This window comes from Marmota flaviventris, chromosome X (assembly GCF_047511675.1).
Source record: "Marmota flaviventris isolate mMarFla1 chromosome X, mMarFla1.hap1, whole genome shotgun sequence".
In the NCBI taxonomy this organism is placed as follows: Eukaryota; Metazoa; Chordata; class Mammalia; order Rodentia; family Sciuridae; genus Marmota; species Marmota flaviventris.
In genome coordinates this window covers 52557574-52575466 of record NC_092518.1, presented here as the reverse complement: position 1 = coordinate 52575466, position 17893 = coordinate 52557574, and positions in this window count along the sequence as shown.

Genomic DNA, 17893 nt, shown 5'->3' with positions numbered 1-17893 from the left:
GGGATTCCAGGAATCCAGAGGACTCACTGGGAGTCACTCACCCAAGAGGCTCTGGCTGGTGGTGGATACAAAATCCAGCAATGTGAGTGGTCCTTACTGGAGCTGCCAGGGGAAGATAAAGAAGAATGAGAGAGGGAAAAAGAGAGATTGGGTCGAGGTCAAAGGAAGGTCTGGAGGGGCTACCCGTGGTGGGAACCTTGAACACCAGTCCTGTGTTTTGGCATCAAAATGTAAGGAAAGGAGTGAATGAAGGAAATAGAGGAGAGGCAGCTCAACAGTAACACAAGTTTATTTGGGCAAACCACCAGAGGGAAGCCCACTAGAGACTGAGACTCATTTTCTCTGGTAGATAAAGGGGCATTAGGGAGTGAGGGAATTTTTGTAGTTATCCCATGGCTAGGGGGTTGACAGGGAAACGTCCTTTTTTCTGGGGGGAAGGGTACCAGAGTTTGAACTCAGGGGACACTCAACCACTGAGCCACATCCCCAGCCCTATTTTGTATTTTATTTAGAAACAGGGTCTCACTGAGTTGCTTAGTGCCTTGCCATTGCTAAGGCTGGCTTTGAATTTGTGATCCGACTGCCTCACCCTCCACTGGGATCACAGGTGTGCACCACCATGCCTGGCACACAGTGATATCTTTAATGTCACTTTCCTGGAAAATTATGTACTCATAAATTTCCTCTCTTGGGGGAGCAGATCTATGTGTGGAATTATCTTCCATACCAAAGGATCTCACTTTGTCGAGCACCACTAGCCTAGCAGAAGGGTCCTTTTGCTTCACTTCTATTCTTTGAGGTGATTATTATTATTCCCTGTCAAACCAGGTATTTTCAGGATTCCAGTCCCAGACAATAATTTCCTTTCTTTGATGATGAAGTACTGTTTGGGATTTCTTTGCATGAAGATGGAGTATTGTCTGGGCTTTAAGGTCAGGCTGAGTCAGAGTGACTTCAAGGTGACTCTTGTTCTAAGATGGAGGATATGTTTCAAAATGGCGTTGCCTCTAACAAATAGGAAATAAAATGGGATAATATGCCAGAACCATGTGGTGAATGTATCTCCAATTAGACTAGGTGGCCAGATTCAGATTCTTTGAAAAATGACTTTGGAAGACATTAGGAATGGTCCTACTTGGTTTTGATGACCTTGATGTGTGTAAAGTCTTCTTGATTTTACATTGTCTTGGGCCTTACCAAAAGAGATTTACATTATCACAAAGTATAGATATGTTTGCTGATTTCTAGTAGAATGGCTTAGTAGATTCCAGAAATGTCAGTAGTAGAATGTAAAAAAACAAAAGTTGTTAGGTTAGGGTTTTGAGAACTTATGTTAAGGCCTTTTTCTACTGAACTCCAGAGAGTCCAGAGGAAGCCTGGTTCCCTTCTAGCCTCCTTTTTCTATGGGTCCTAGTATCTTCTCTTTCCAGACAAGTTCACTGCTGTCAGGGGAGGGCTGTGTCACACACAAACCTTCAGTGCTATCAGTAGAAAGCCAGTGGAATTTTAATTCTTGATAAGAGTTTTGAATGAGCCCATGTTACAGCACATCCTATGTGATGGGTGCAAAAGTACATAAAAGGTAGGAATATGTAAAGGGATACAGTGCTTTAATTCCCTTTTCTATATGCTTTCTTTGAAAAAAAAAAAAGCAATTTATCTAAAGCCATTTTGGCCCCTCTCTGGTTTAAGTCAATATATGTGCTACATTTCTCACCAAACAATGTTTTTTTTTTCTGTAGAACTATTGACAGGGACTCCCTGCATGTGAGAAGAACACAAGTTACCTAAAACAGGGACTTTTTTATCCTTTACACAGACCAGAGATTCCAGTACTCAGGAAGACAGAATAATTCAAAGAAAAGACCACCAAACTTAAAATAACAGTAGCTATTTTAAAATGTGATGCAATCCTACTGTCAGTCAAAAGTTAAGAGGTGGCACTTGGAGGGGGAGTCTCTAGAAAATTAAATTTATATTGAAATGGAGGATAAATAGGACTGCCCATATTAACTACAGAGAAGTAGTTCACATTATCTAAAATGACTACAAAATATATAAGGCATAATTATTATTTAGAGAACTTAGAAACTTAACAATTTAGTTACCTCTATAATAAGTTTAGACAAAAATCATGTTAATGGAATATAAAAATCAAGTTCTCATTTGCTTTTTTTGGGGGGGGGGCGGTTACCAGGGATTGAACTAAGGGGCACTCGACCACTGAGCCACATCCCCAGCCCCAGCCCTATTTTGTATTTTATTTAGAGACAGAGTCTCACTGAGTTGCTTAGCACCTCGCTTTTGCTGAGGCTGGCTTTTAACTTGTGATCTTTAGCCTGCTAAACCACTGGGAATACAGGTGTGCATCACCACGCCCAGCTCATTTGCTTTTAAAAATGGTGTTTTTACACTTCACAAAAGAAGAAATGCAATCAATCAAACATATGAAAAAGTGTTCATCATCTCTAGTAATTGGAGAAATGCAAATCAAAACTACTCTAAGATTTCATCTCACTCCAGTCAGAATGGCAATCATCAAGAATACAAGCAACGCATGGGGTAATTAATGATGGTGGAATGTGATGATCATTATTATCCAAAGTACAGGTATGAAGACACAAATTGGTGTGAATATACTGTGTATACAACCAGAGATATGAAAAATTGTGCTCTATATATGTAATAAGAATTGTAATGCATTCTGCTGTCATATGTAAATTAAAAAAATTAAAAAAGAATGCAATCAACAATAAATGTTGGTGAGGATGTGGGGAAAAAGGTACACTCAAACATTGCTGGTGGGACTGCAAATTGGTGCAACACTGTGGAAAGCCGTATAGCGATTCTTCAGAAAACTTGAAATGGAACCACCATTCGACTCAGCTATCCCACTCCTTGGTTTGTACCTAAGGGGCTTAAAATCAGCATACTATAGTGACACAGTCACATCAATGCTCCTAGCAGCTCAGTTCACAATAGCTAAACTATGGAACCAACCTACATGCCCTTTAACAGATGAATGGTAAAGAAAACATGGTACATATACACAGTGGAATATTATTCAGATTTAAAGAAAAATGAAATTATGGCATTTGCAAGTAAATGGATAGAGCTGGAGAATTTCATGCTAAGTGAAGTAAGCCAGTCCCAACACACTAAAGGATGAATGTTTTCTCTGATAAGTGGATGATGATCCATAGTGGTGGAGGGTAGGGAAGAATGAAGAAACTTTGGATTGAGCAGAGGGGAGTGAGGGGAGGGAGGAGCTGTGGGGATGGGAAGGACAGTAGAATGAGACAGACATTATTACCCTATATACATGTATGATTATGCTACTGGTGTGACTCTGCACCATGTACAGCCAGAGGAAGGAGAAGTGTGCTCCATTTGTGTACAGTGTGTCAAAATGCATTCTACTGTTATGTATAACTAATTAGAACAAATTTAAAAATAAAAAGTAGGGCTGGTGTTGTGGCTCAGTGGTAGAGCACTTGCCTAGCATGTGTGAGGTACTGGGTGCAATTCTCAGCACCACATATAAGTAAATAAATGAAATAAAGGTCCATCAACAACTAAAAATTTTAAAAAGTAAATAATTTTTTTTTAAATAGTGTTTTTAGCTGGCACTGTGGTACACATCTGTAATTCCAGTAACTGTGGAGGCTGAAGCAGGAGAATTGCACATTTGAGACACCCTGGGCAACTTAGTGATGTTATAGGGCATGGGCCTGCTGATGAGCTGAAGCAGCTACAGTTGTCCTTTCTCACCCTGATTCTTGCAATCATGCCAGAAAGATTTCAGACATGTTGCCCAGAGTAACAGGTGTTTATTGAAGGAATATGAAAAGGAGACACTTTCAAGGGAAAGAGCAGGTCCTGTCATAGAGAAGAAGCATGTTATGCCTTCTTGCCCTCCAGTTTTATTGGAAATTCCAGGGAAGTTTCAAGAGAGACCTGCCAGATCCACCTTTTGATATTTGACTGACAGCAGACTTTCAAGTCCCCATTGTGCGTGAAAACTCTAGATCATTTTGGCCCATGCCAACCAGTTCCAATTAGAACCTGTTCTTACAGATTTTATGGTTAGGGGAAATTATCCTTATCTGCCTGGGTTCTTGGATCTCGACTCTGTAAGTATTACAAAAGTCATCTTCAAGGTAACTTGTGTTCCTTTTATTGGCATTTGGGTCTGAATTTCTCCTGCAGATGACAGGTGGTTTGCTGAGAAATGTAACATTTTACTGACTTAAGAACAGGCAGGGATTCAGGTAAATTGCCCTTTTTAAAAAGTATAGCCTAATCTGTATTTGGGGTAAAATTGGGAGTTCATAACCAACTTGAATCTAATGTATGAAATATGTTATGTCAAGAGCTTTGTAATGTTTTGAACAACCAATAAAAAAAAAGTATAGCCTATAGAGGTCAATACAATGGGCACTGTTATAACATTATTCCCTTAATCTCATGTCACTACTGCTCATGTCTCTTTGTTCCTTATCCGTGAGACTCTGTCCTAAATTTAAATAAAAAGGGCTGGGGATGTAGCTCAGAGTTAGAGCCCTGCTGGGTTCAATCTACAGTACTAAGGAAAAAAATATTTGATTCTAATACTCATTATTTTAAGTGACATTATTGATAGGAAAGACCTATATCAAACTTAAAAAAATATTGTAAGGTAAATTTGAAGAGAAATCTTTCTCATTAACACACACAAAAGATAACTACATGAGGTGGTACACAAGTTAATTAGTATCATTTAATTAGTCTACAATATATGTATATACCAAAAGACCATCTTGTACACCGTAGAAGGTGGTTATCCCAGGAAAAATTATTAAAAGCAGACACATCAAGGATGGTGGTATTTCTGTAATCCCAGAAACTCTGGAGATGCAGACATGGTAATTATGAGTTCAAGACCAGCCTGGGCTACAAAGTCAGACTATGTCAAAAAGAAAAAAAAATGCTGGGCTGGGGTTGTAGCTCAGTGATAGAGTGCTTGCCTCGCATTCGTGAGGCACTGGGTTCAATCCTCAGCACCACATAAAAATAAATGAATAAAATAAAGATATTGTGTCCATCTAAAACTAAAAAAAAAAAAAAAATTAAAAAAATGCATACTGGCATAGGCCAGTAATCCCAGTTACTTAAGAGACAGAGATAGGAAGATAACATGGACGATACAGTAAGACCCTATTTAAAAACACACACACATATTTAATACATACAGAAAGACTAAGAAGGAAGGATGGCAGGACAGAAAGAAAGAAACAAAGGAAAGGAAGGGAGGAAAGGAAGGTGCTACTCTGTTAAACTGGTCTAAAATAACACTTGCTGAAGATAGGTGTAAGACTTCCGCTTAAATAGTGAGAGATGAAAAATTTCATTAGATATCAGGAGTGATGGACTGTCATGTTGAGGGTATCGTGAGTGAGCTATGTCATCAACACAGACCAAACATATTTGTGTTTTTCCACAAAATCAGAATGTGTTGAATAGCAATAAATCAAAAAACTACACCATTTTCACTGGTTGCAGTTCACCAAATACCAATAGGTCACCTGATAGTAGTAAACAGGGCAATCACAAATTCTTTTATTTCATACTAATCTTACTCTAATACTCAAGTCACACATCATATTTCACACAAATACATATATGTACATACATACATGTGTATGCATACATATGTACATTTATAATATATAGGGAAAGACTAAGAAAGGGTTCAGGCCCTGTGCATGGGGGTATTGTGCCTAGAGCCCAGGGAGAGAGCACACATGAATGCGAAGAGTCAAAGCGTCACTGTACATGGTCAGATAAGGATTTTTTTAATATTTATTTTTTAGTTTTAGGTGGATACAATATCTTTATTTTATTTTTATGTGGTGCTGAAGATTGAACCCAGTGCCTCAAGCATGCTAGGCCAGCGCTCTACCACTGAGCCACAACCCCAGCCCCTCAGATAAGGATTTTAAGGAAGGAGTTCCACAGAGTTATAAAGGCAGAACCCTGTGGGAAGTTAGTAAAGAGGATCAGCTTGAAGAGTCAACTTGAGGTATCAGCTTGGAGTGGGCTGTGTGTCCTCTTCATAGATAGGAAAAATTGCACTGTGTTTAAAGCCCAGAGGGATAGAACTGGAGGTTTGTCACTGTAATGATTTTCCTATGCAAGGCTTGTGACAAGTTACCAGGTGATAGGGTCAGAGTGCCTCCATACCTAGTCCTGGGGTCAGGGGAGTTTTTTTCCTTTTATGGATTTTAGATGTTGCATCTGGCAAGGCTGATCAGCTCCTGTATCTGGTGTTTCATTAGGGATGCTCATGTTGCCAGGTGCTCCTGATTTAGTTTGATGAGGTGGCATGAAGTTATCTATTAATTTGTACATTATGGTTGTGCTGGGCAGATGGTGGTTGTTTATTTATACAAACAAGGTGTAGAATCATTCCACCTTAGCACTTGTATCCAAAGCAGAGTAACTCTTGGCAAACAACTGGTTTACAAAATGGAGTTGTTAGGTAGCAGTTAGACATGAGTAATGGGTCAGGAGTTTAAGAAAATACAATATAGAACAAATCAGCTAATCAACAGCCCTGCCTCAATGACACTGCAAGGCCTGACAAGATAGCTATTTCAGATCTCAGCCCTATAAACTATTCCTTTTACAACAGGAGGAAGATAGATAAATTCAGGGAAGGATGAATATATGTTTTCTCAGAAAGGCCTAATTACTAAGACATTTTAAGAAGACCCTACACAAACAACACATACAAGAGATTTCCAGACCTAGGAAAACAGGATGATTAAGACTAGAGCTGACTGATCTTAAATTTTATAAAAGAAGTTCCAATTAGGACCTGTCAGCAAGGCCAAGAAGACCAAAAGTTGCCCTTTGGTTGGTTGGTAGTAATGTAGTCTGTCAGTACCCAGCCAGATTGTGAAAAGATCTCTCACAATCTCCCTCCTACCCCAATAAAAGCTTGGACACAAAGAAGTGAGTTGGGTTCTCCTCTTTGATAGGACACACTCTTCCCCTTGAGTGTTCTTCTCCATTTCTTCCTTCTCTTCTAATAAACTACTATACTTTTACTGTCTCACATCTTGCTTGAACTCCTTTCATGTGAAGACACAAGAGCCAAGAACACAAGGCAATCTCAAGTTTGTTTATATATATATATATATATATATACACACACACACACACACACACACACACACTTTATTTATTTTTATGTGGTATTGAGGATCAAACCCAGTGCCTCACATGTGCAAGGCAAGCACGCTCTACCACTTAGACAAAACCCATCAAGTAAGATCTTATCTCAGGTATTACCTTCATTATCCATCTTGGTGCCCAAATGCAGGTATCCTCTCCCTCTTTGAAGAAAGGTAACTGTGAATCCCCTCCCTTCAGGGTAGAGAATTCTCTGCAACTTCACTCACTTCATTGTCTGCATACTTGCTGGTTCTGGAGTTCAATTTTTCCTTTTCCTGAATGACAGCTATTTCTGGGTACATGCTGTGTTAATATGTTTATTTAGGGGGCTCACAGTGTCCCCAAGGGAGCCAAAGGAGTTGTTACCTGCTGCTCAGATACTCAGTGTCTAGGGAAGCATTGTTCCCCCTTTGTCTTTTTCAACAACTCCACTTTTGTTTGACATTATCCAAGCTCCTAATTTGTAGGCCAGAATTGTTTGAAGTTTATTTCAAAGGGGAGCCTGAAAGGCCCAAAGAAGCCTTGTCCTTCCCAGGGCTAATTTGTTACTATGAGAAAGGACAATTATTCCATATATATTTCCAAGCTCATTAAGGGGAAAATTAACCCCTTTCTTGAATGAGTCTTGGATCTTGTGCTGTCCTCTTAAATCCCCATAAATAGAAATAGACTTAAGCCCCTCCCCCTAACCTGATTAAAATTTTTAGAGACCTTCTATGCCTGGGGGTGGGAAACTCCAATCCTAACCACTGGTTTGTTCTAATTTCTAATGTTTTGGAGGTCTTATTTTGGGGGCCAAGCTGGAATCCTTTGATGTCCCTTATTTCAAAACTGGTGTTCAATCCTCACTTTACACCAATTGTGTAGATGGACCTTCTCAAGGCAAACTGTAAATTGAAATGATCATAATCAAAATTTGCACCTTCCCACCCAGTTTGTCAAGCAACTCCAGTGATGTAGGAGACAGATAAGGCTCTCAAAGAATTGCCTCTTTGTTCTCCTCTTCCCATTCCAAGCTGATCCTTTAAGGTGTGGTCCAGAATAGAGTTATCTGCACCTTAGTGGTCTTCTGGGGGATCCCTCAGAGCCCTGGGTTACACAATTTCCATGTAAACAAGGATGCCTGTTTCTGGGTTGCATAGTCCTCCACAAAACTAGGGATGCCTGTTTCTGGACTGAACTAGGATCCTGGACTAGACTACTATCACATGGTTTAGGATCACATGATGCCATTTGAGGGTCAATGGATACCTTGACTAGTGGTGGACTTGTTCTTTCTTTTTTAGATGGGAAACCAACATTTAACTATGGCTACCACCCTTTTGGAATGTATCCTAGGAAATAGATAGATTTGACTCTGAGACATAAATAAGGAAGAGACTAATATTATAATACTGCTTGGCCTAATTAAATTGGGAGAGGGTAAAGACTGGACACTTAATCTTAACACAATTCTTCAGTTAGATTTTTTTTTTTTTTGTAAATGGGGGAAATGGACAGAGGTCTCTTGTGTTCAGGCCTTCTTTTTCCTACAGGACCATAAGAGGTGTAAATTAGATGGTGGGTCTCTTGACCATGTTAGACAATTTTCCCCTTTTCTTTTATACTAAAGTTATAGAATTAATTGCAGAAGTCTATAGCTTTCTGTCTTTCTATTTTATTTCTTTTTCCTTTTTTTCTTCCACTGCAGATACCAAAATAATCTATCATTGAGGGTTAGTTATCTTGATTAGAGCTTACCTAGAATGCACACATCTGTATATTAACTCCCATAAGACCAAGGGAAAAAGTGTGTCTCTTTTAAAATTGAAGCCATTGTAAGACAAATTTATGATCCTAATTTGTTTCACTATGCTAGAAAGTATAATTTGGATATCTCTCACCCTTGACAAAGATCTAAAAACATTTTCTCCTGTTGTTAACTTCTTTATTCTCAGATCATGGGGCTTTTTATCTTAACCCCTTTCTGAATAAAAGTGGGGAGGGGAGCACAGAGTATATTTGAGAGGACACCTGTGGCATAGAAGCTCATAGTAAAAACTTAGGGTAAATGGATTCTTCGTGTCATATGGCTGGAGATCTCTCTAATTTGCCAGACCCCATGCCCCACCTTGTGAACTCTTACTCTGAAATATCTGGACTGACACTAATTTGGTTCAAAAGAGAACTCTGGTCTAATATAAATGTTCTATGTGTTCTTTTACTAGGATAACTACAACCATTTCTTCTTTTTTTTTGGTGGTGCTGGGAATTGAACCCAGGGCCTTGGGCATGCAAGGCAAGCACTCTACCAACTGAGTTATATCCCAAGCCCACCATTTCATTTTTTGACAAAAAAAATTTCTCTGACTTTTTGAGCTCATGTTTTTTTTTTTTTTTTTTTTTCTGGTGAAATCACCTTTGGTCCTATGCACCTAAGTTAATATATTTTTGTTCTGATTTGTTTGTTTTTTTTTCTAACTAGAAGGCTTTCCCTCCTACTGTCTCTCTTTTTTTTTTCTGCTATCTTTATTCATAGGCCAGTTATATAAGGGTTAACTCTCAAATTCAGTTGGAGCTAAAACTGAAGAGATCTTGACCTTTAGAGGGTCCTACAGAGGGAGAAAAACAGGGGTCGTGGTGGTTGGTATGGACATGCCACTAGGGAGGACTAGTGGCCTCCTGAACCTTTGCTTTCAGTGTTCACCCTTAGTGGCAGACCCTGCTCTGAATATCCCCAACTGCATAGGCCTTCCTATGCCTGCATTATACAATAAATTTTTATGACAGGCTGTTTTGGTTTCTAAAAGCTTTAAATCTTGCAGAAACCCTGTCTAATAAGCATCAGTAACTCTCTTATCCCCAACCTTTGGGGATCTATTATCTACTAAATAAGCTATAAAGTCTTTGTTTTCTGAAATATCTGGACTGACACTAATTTGATTTTTTTGACAAAAAAAAAAAAAGATTAAGTGGTTTTTTTGGACAAAAAATAAATATTTTTATATGTTTGTGTACATGGAATCATATGTTGTGTCTACTTAGTACAAAATTGACTTATAGGTAACTGAGTGCTCATACGTTTAAAAAGACATAAGCCAAATGTCTTTTAGTTCTTGTGACTTAAATACATAAATCTCTGGCAAAGAAGTTAATTTAGATTTGCTGGTAAAATAAAGGTAAAGGGGTGGAAGATGGCAGAGCTGATTTAGGCAGCAACCCTTGACCCCTCTACAGCTCAGACAGGAAGCAGTGAAAAACAGCTAACCAGAGAGGTAGGTGACAGAGTAAACACTCTAAAACTCAATATTGAACAGCTTGAGACTTGGGGGGACTTAAAGTTTGGTTATTTGGAGCAGAAAGTAAGAACAGGAATCCTTAACTCTAAACCTAGACCAGAGTGGGGTGAGGGGTGAGGGTCAAATGAGAGAAAAAGAGGGAGAAGAAAAGCACATAAGCTCATTTCCTTAACAACAAACAGCTGAAAAGAAAAGCAGACCAAGTTAAAATGTGATAGGAACGGCAATGACAGTGAAGGACATCTGCAGTTAAACCCAAATTGTGAACTGAAAGCTGTGGGGGTTGGGGGGAGTGGAGGGGAATGGCAGCCATTTTATAGAGTCCACAGGTAGCCAGCCTCCCTAGAAGTAATCTAAGGCATCTCCTCCAGATAGCAACAAATAAAACCAGAGGAAATACCCCTGAAATGGGATGTCTCAATAATATGTCTAGAAGGAATTTATAGAGGGATTGCTGCTAGCTGAAAGTTACTGAAACTCTGTTCAGACAAGTAGAGTTGGATGGTGCAGACCTGAGAGCTAATTGCTCCTGGAGAGCGCTAGCCCTGACACAGCATTCAGCACAGCTCAGGCAAAGACAGCAATTGACATCCCACCCCCCATCACAGTGACCATTAAAATCCCTGTGAATTACACCAGCCAGGATAGAGGCTTTTGTTCCACAGAAAACCCACAAAAGCCTACACCTGCAGACCTGCAAAGTTGCAAATGGGTGTAAGGTGCTTGGATAGAACCACTCCAAGTTTATCACAGCAGAGTGAAACAGGCACCTGTGATTCATGGCTGTGTGCAGTGAGAGCTCAGAGAAAGTCATAGGGACATAACCCTGCAATCTACATCAGTCAGGGGGAATGCTTCTGAACCACAGACCACCCACAGAGAGCCTACAATCACAGTTCCCATGTTTGCAGATGGCCAACAAACTCTATGTCACTTTGAAGAAGACCCTGAGGAGGGGAGCAGGTGCAGTATTCAGAAGTAGAGTGAAAGCCCTGAGCCCTGCACCCTGTGCTACTACACCTCATGGAAACAGCCAACAGAAACAACAGAGCTCACTCCAAGCATGCAGGCTCAGGCCCGTGGGATAACCAAAAAGAACAAGCTGGCCTGGGCTGTCGGGATAGCTCAGTTGGTAGAGTGCTTGCCTAGCATGCATGAGGCTTTGGGTTCAATCCCCAGAATAACAACAACAACAACAAAATCAAGCTGGTCAGTGATCCATAGCAACTAGAAAAATAGCTTCTGGGACCCTACAAACTCTATGGGGGATCTAAAGCTGAAGAGAGATAGACATCTTCTAAAGGTCCCAAATACTGATGAAATCCAAACCAGAAAGACTCAATAAGAATTGTCTCCACCTTGGCATGGATTACTATAAATAGCTCTAATGTCAATCTTGATGTTACATGTATTACTCTTTCCCCCTAGAATTCAGTGTTGTGACCTTAACCCACCTGAGTGGATTTCTTCTAATGTTTAAAGCATTAACTGGAATCATTCTTTGTTTTTCTAGAACAGGTTTATACTTGTTCCTCTTAGCTCCTCTTTTCCCTCTTGCCTCAAATCCCCCACCCATCTCTTTTGGTTTGTATTATTCTTTCTTTCTTGTTGTCCCTTTGCCAGATTTTTCTCGCTTCCTCTTTTCAGCCCTATATAATATTAATTTTAATATCATTAATAACTAATTTCTCAATATATTTAATAACAATTTTGTACCTGGATTAGAGGAACTGTGGAGAGCATTTTCAACAAGTTTTTGTTTTTCCTAAAGTTGATTAGTATGTGGCTTTGCTCTCAAGTGATTGTTCTAGTATCCTCTTCTCTCAAAATGATGCTGATACTGGAAACAGTAGAGGACACATGTTGAGTGAAATTATCAATACCTGGATATTCACACAGCCAGGGGCAGTTAAGAGAAAGAAGGTCACTAAATAGTTCTTGCATTAAGTAGAAGTGATAATCATCCCAGCAGATGGGTAGGCATACAAGCAGTATGAAAAGGCAAGAAAACAAACTACCCCAGTCTATAACACTTCAACAAGTGATCCCAGTCAGTAGGTCAGTAGGTCTGCATAAGCTGTAAGCATATGCAGCTGAAAAAGCCCATTTTCTTTTTGGTGCTGGGGATGGAACCCAGAGCCTTGTGCATGTGAGGCAAGCACTCTACCAACTGAGCTATATCCTCAGTCCTGAAAAAGCTCATTTTTAATATAAGCAGCTAATGAAGTCAGGAGAAGCCTACCAGTATCAGCTTTGATGGGTTGCAGCCAGCAAATCCAGATTCTTCTCCATTACCACTGAGTGGTGTGTTGGAGCTCTTAATGGCATATTGCATCTCTTAATGTCTGGCTATGCCTCCAGTGACACAGCAGACTCTAGCAGACTCTAGCAGCTCACTGCCAAATTTTTTTTCTGGGTTCTTGTCTCACAAATCCAAAGAATGAAATTTACAGAAAATTATGAAAGGCAAGAGTGAAAGGAATAAAATTTATTCAAGTGTAAAGAAAAGAAACAGAATTCTCATAGAGCAAGAAGGGCCCCAATAGCAGGTTGCCACTTGAGTGTGCTAGTCTGGAGATTTTATATAGCTTTTGGGTCAATGCTATTTGTCCAAATTTATATCAATTAGGTTTTAGAAAGTATTGGTTAGCTCTGCAATATCCATTCAGGTCTTCTCCCACTTCTGTTTTTGTGCTGCAACAGGGCATGCCAGGCCTCAGGCCCACAATAGCATGGTGGGCTTCACTCAGCCAAGGCCCATACTCCCACCCATTCTCTAGCATTGCCTGTCCTGCTACCACTTCTCAATAGGGATTGGTGGGCTGGCTGCATGGCTCAGCAGCCAGGAAGACACGATGACCAAGACAAAGACTTAGATTCAATACTAGATATCAAATTATACTACAGAGCTATACTGACAAAAACAGCATGATTCTGGTGAAGTGGCTCATGCCTATAACCCTAGCAGCTCGGGAGTTTGAGACAGGAGGATCACAAGTTCAAAGCCAGCCTCAGCATAAGCCAGTCCCTAAGCAACTCTGTGAGACCCTGTCTCTAAATAAAATACAAATAGGGCTGGGGATGTGGCTCAGTGGTCGAGTGCCCCTGAGTTCAATCTCTGGTACCCCCTATCCTCCCCCCAAAACAAAAACCACATCATGGTATTGGCACCAAAACAGACATGAAAATCAATGGAATAGAATCAAAGTCCCAAAGACAAATCCAGTCATCTGATAGTCAACAAAGGTGCCAAGAAAATACATTGGAGAAAATGTAGGCTTTTTAACAAATGCTGCTGGGAAAATTGTATATCCATATATAGAAGAATGAAAACTGTACATCTATATATAGAAGAGATCCCTATCTCTTACCCTGCATAAAAGTCAACTCAAAGTGGATCAAACATCTAAGCATTATACCAGAAACTTTGCAACTGCTAGAAGAAAACATAGGCTCAACACTCTACCATATTGGCATAGGCACTAACTATAGGGTCTTGATTTAACATCTGAACAGCCGTCTTAAATGTTAACCGCCATCTTATGAGATAAGTTTTGCTTTTCTATACTTCCTCTTACCAGAACTCCCCACCCCCATTAGTGACCTACCCCCATGGTACCATAACTCTAAGCCAATCCCAGAAGGACACAACCCCTTGAAGCTGGAAAGCCCGATGGTACCATCGACCTAAGCCAATCCCATGCTATTCTGTGGCTGCCTCGCTCTGATGCAAGCACCCCAGCCTATCCCACAGCGCCACAGCTAGACTCCAAACCCCCACCCCACAAATGCCCAACACCTGGGGCTGGGGTTGTGGCTCAGAGGTAGAATGCTCGCCTAGCATGTGCAAGGCCCTTTCGATCCACAGCACCACTTAAAGATAAATAAAGATATTGTGTCCAACTAAAAAATATTTTAAAAAATAAAAAAAAAAAGCCCACTCTATAGAGGGATGGGCTTTATTTGTCAGCTTTGACAAATAAAAACCTTTGTGTGGATCTCTGCCTGGTCTCCATCCTTCATTTCTCGCCCGTCTCTTGCTTTGTCACTTTCCTTTCACCAACTTTCTTAATAAGAGACCTAAAGCACAACAAATAAAGCCAAGAATAGGTTGAATGGTATCAAATTAAAGCTTCTTCATTGCAAAGGAAAAAGAACTTGAAGAGAGGGGCTACAAATTAAGAGGAGATCTTGGTCACCTTCTCCTCAGACAAGGGATTAATACCCAGAATATATAAAGACTCAAAACTCTGCCCCCGCCCCAACAACAACAACAAATAACCCAATCAATAAATGGGCAGAAGAACAAAACAGACACTTCTGAAAAGAGGAAATACAAATGGCCAACAAATATATGAAAAAAATTCAACATTCCTAGCAATCAGGGAAATGCAAATCAAAACTACATTGAGATTTCATCTCATTCCAGTCAGAATACCAATTATCAAGAATACAAATAATAATATATTCTGGTGAAGATGTGGGGGGCAAGCTACACTAATACATTGTTGGTGGGACTGAAAATTTGTCCAACCACTCTGGAAAGCAGTGCAGATATTCCAAAAAAAAAAAAAAAAAAAAAAAAAAAGAAGAAGGAGGAGGAGGAGGAGAGAAAAGAAAGAAATATAAAAAAATATAGCTACCACCTTATGATCCAGCTATCCAACAACTTGGTATTTATCCAAAAGAACTTAAAATCACCATATTATAGTGATACAGCCACATCAATGTGTATAGCAGCATGATTTGTAATACTAAGTTATAGAACCACCCAAGTAACTTTTGACACATGTATGAATGGATAAAGAGAATATGGGCCTGGTGCAGTGATGCATGCACTCCTGTAACCCCAGTGGTTTGGGAGGCTGAGGCAGGAGGATCATGAGTTCAAAGCTAGCTTCAGCAAAAGAGAGGTGCTAAGCAACTCAGTGATACCCTGTCTATAAATAAAATACAAAATAGGGCTGGGAATGTGGCTCAGTGGTAGAGTGCCCCTGAGTTCAATCACCAGTACCCCTAAATTTAAAAAAAAAGAATGAAATTATGGCATTTTCTGGTAAATGGATGGAAATGGAGAGCGTCATGCTAGGAGAAATAAGTCAGACTCAGAAAGTCAATTATCAAATGTTTTCTCTCTCATGTAGAAGGTAGACCAAAATGAGGGGAAAGGGGGGAAAAGCTATACTAATATGAGGGGGTGGGGCAGAATCTCATGAAAGCAGAAGAGAGACCAGTGGAGTTGAGGAAAGTGAGGGAGAGAGAAGAGGGATGGCAAAAGGGAGGAATGGCGGAATGAAACTGACAAAACTGTATATTTTTGAATATGCTACAATGAATTTTACCTTTACATATGTCTATAAAGCACTAATTTTAAAAACACTACAAATAAATAGAATGAAGACCAGTAGACTACAGGAAAGGGAATCGGGGAGGGAGGAGGGAGTGAAAGGGGAAGTACTAGGAACTGAATTGGAGTAATTATATTCCATGTTTGTATGATTATGTCAAAATGAACCCCAATATTATATATAACTATATTGCACTAATAAAAAATACAACTGTCTTTAAAATGATTAACCCAGGAGGAGGAAGGAAGATGGCGGCGAGGGGAGTGCATTGCCCCCGTGTGCTGCTTCACTGTGTGGGAGTAGGACAAGTCAGGACGGCTAAAGGATATCTTGTTAGGAATTTCCAGCAATAGTGGGGTGCTCCTGAACCTGGAGGAAGGATTTCCATCGCACGAGGATCAGCTACGGGGACTCAAACGCAAGAGGTTTGTCGCACGGAGGGTAACACTGCTTATTCAGCAAATCGCCCCGCGGCTAGAATCTGCAGCGTGCGCTGGGATAGAGACGCAGGGTTACAGCGCTGCAGTTTCTGCCAGCCGCGCAAGCACCGTACTCAGGGCTGAATTCTGGGTTCGAGACGGGGGAAGGAAGCGGTCCATCTCGGTTCTCCACACCGGTCAGACCACAGAGGAGGCCAGCAGCCACCATGTTGGTAAACTGACGTCACCACCCCTGTTTTCGACTGACCGCAGCTCATTCAGCCATAGAACAGGTAATTTCAGGCTGCAATTCGCCTGCGGCTTGCAGACAGATTGCTAGGGCTCAGCGCCTGGGTGCTTCTTAGAACCTGATCTTATCGGAGTGAATACCGAGCGCGGGGCGGCCGAGTTCTGGCTCCCGGAACCGCCCTGGCCCAGGGCTGCTGAGCCTGCGAAGGCTGCTTCTTGGACCCTGCTCCTACCAGAGCATACAACAAGCACTAAGCAGCCGAATTACGGCTCCCGGAACTGAGCCCGCGGGGACTGCTTCTTGGAGCTTACATTTATAGGAGCTTACACCGAGCACGGAGCGGCCGAGTTCCGGCTCCCGGAACTTCCCTGGCCCGGGGCTAGGAGCCCGCGGAAACTGCTTCTCGGTCCGGGTCCTGCTGAGGGCCGGTCAGGACTCACCCGGTGCTTTGGTTGCCCGGCAAGGGGAACGAAATGCTGCCATTCGCATAGGATACCAACATGGCAGAGATCTGATGTCTGCAGAAAGCGGCGGAGGAGGGAACTTCATCAATACCAGTGGTGACATAAGCAGTTGGTCTCCTGGTAGGGGGGGTGAGGCACAGTCACCCGAGTCTCCTCAATTTGTCGTCGAGCCAGAGGGAAGGAGCCGGGCCGCCGCCAGCGCCCGGAGCAGGCCCAGAGGCTCGCCAGCGTGGTGACCGCGTGACCCCAATTGGAGAGGGGGCGGAGCGGAGCCGCCACCCGCAACCGCAAGGTGGGCAGACCCGCGACCCAGTGGTACATGGGCGTGGTAGGAGGGGCAGGGCAGAGCCGCGGTTCGCGCTTGCAAGGTAAACAGACCTGTGACAGCCTGGCGGGTCAGGCCCAGTGGCCTGCCAGTGTGGTACACACGTCACCCCAACTGGAGTAGGGGCAGAGCAGATCCTTCTCCCACGCCCGGATCAGGCCCTGCCGGTGTGGTGGTCACGTGACCCCAATTGGAGTGGGGGCGGAGCGGAACCACCACCCGTGCCCGCAGGGTGAGCAGACCAGTGATCAACCTGCAGATCAGGCCCAGGGGTCCCCAGGTGTGGTAGGAGGGGCAGGGCAGATCCGCCGCCCGCGCCTCCAAGGTAGGCAGACCTACAACAGACCGGCGGATCAGGCCCAGGAGCCTGCCGGCGTGGTACAAACACCACCCTAATTGGAGTAGTGGCTGAGCAGAGTCGCCGCCCGTGCCAGGAACAGGCCCAGCGTCCTGCAGGCGGGGTAGTCACGACACCCCAATTGGAGTAGGGGCAGAGCAGAGCCTCCACCCGTGCCCGAAAGGTGGGCAGATCTGCGACCGACCAGCGGGACAGGCCCAGTGGCCGGCCGGTACGACAGACACGTCACCCCA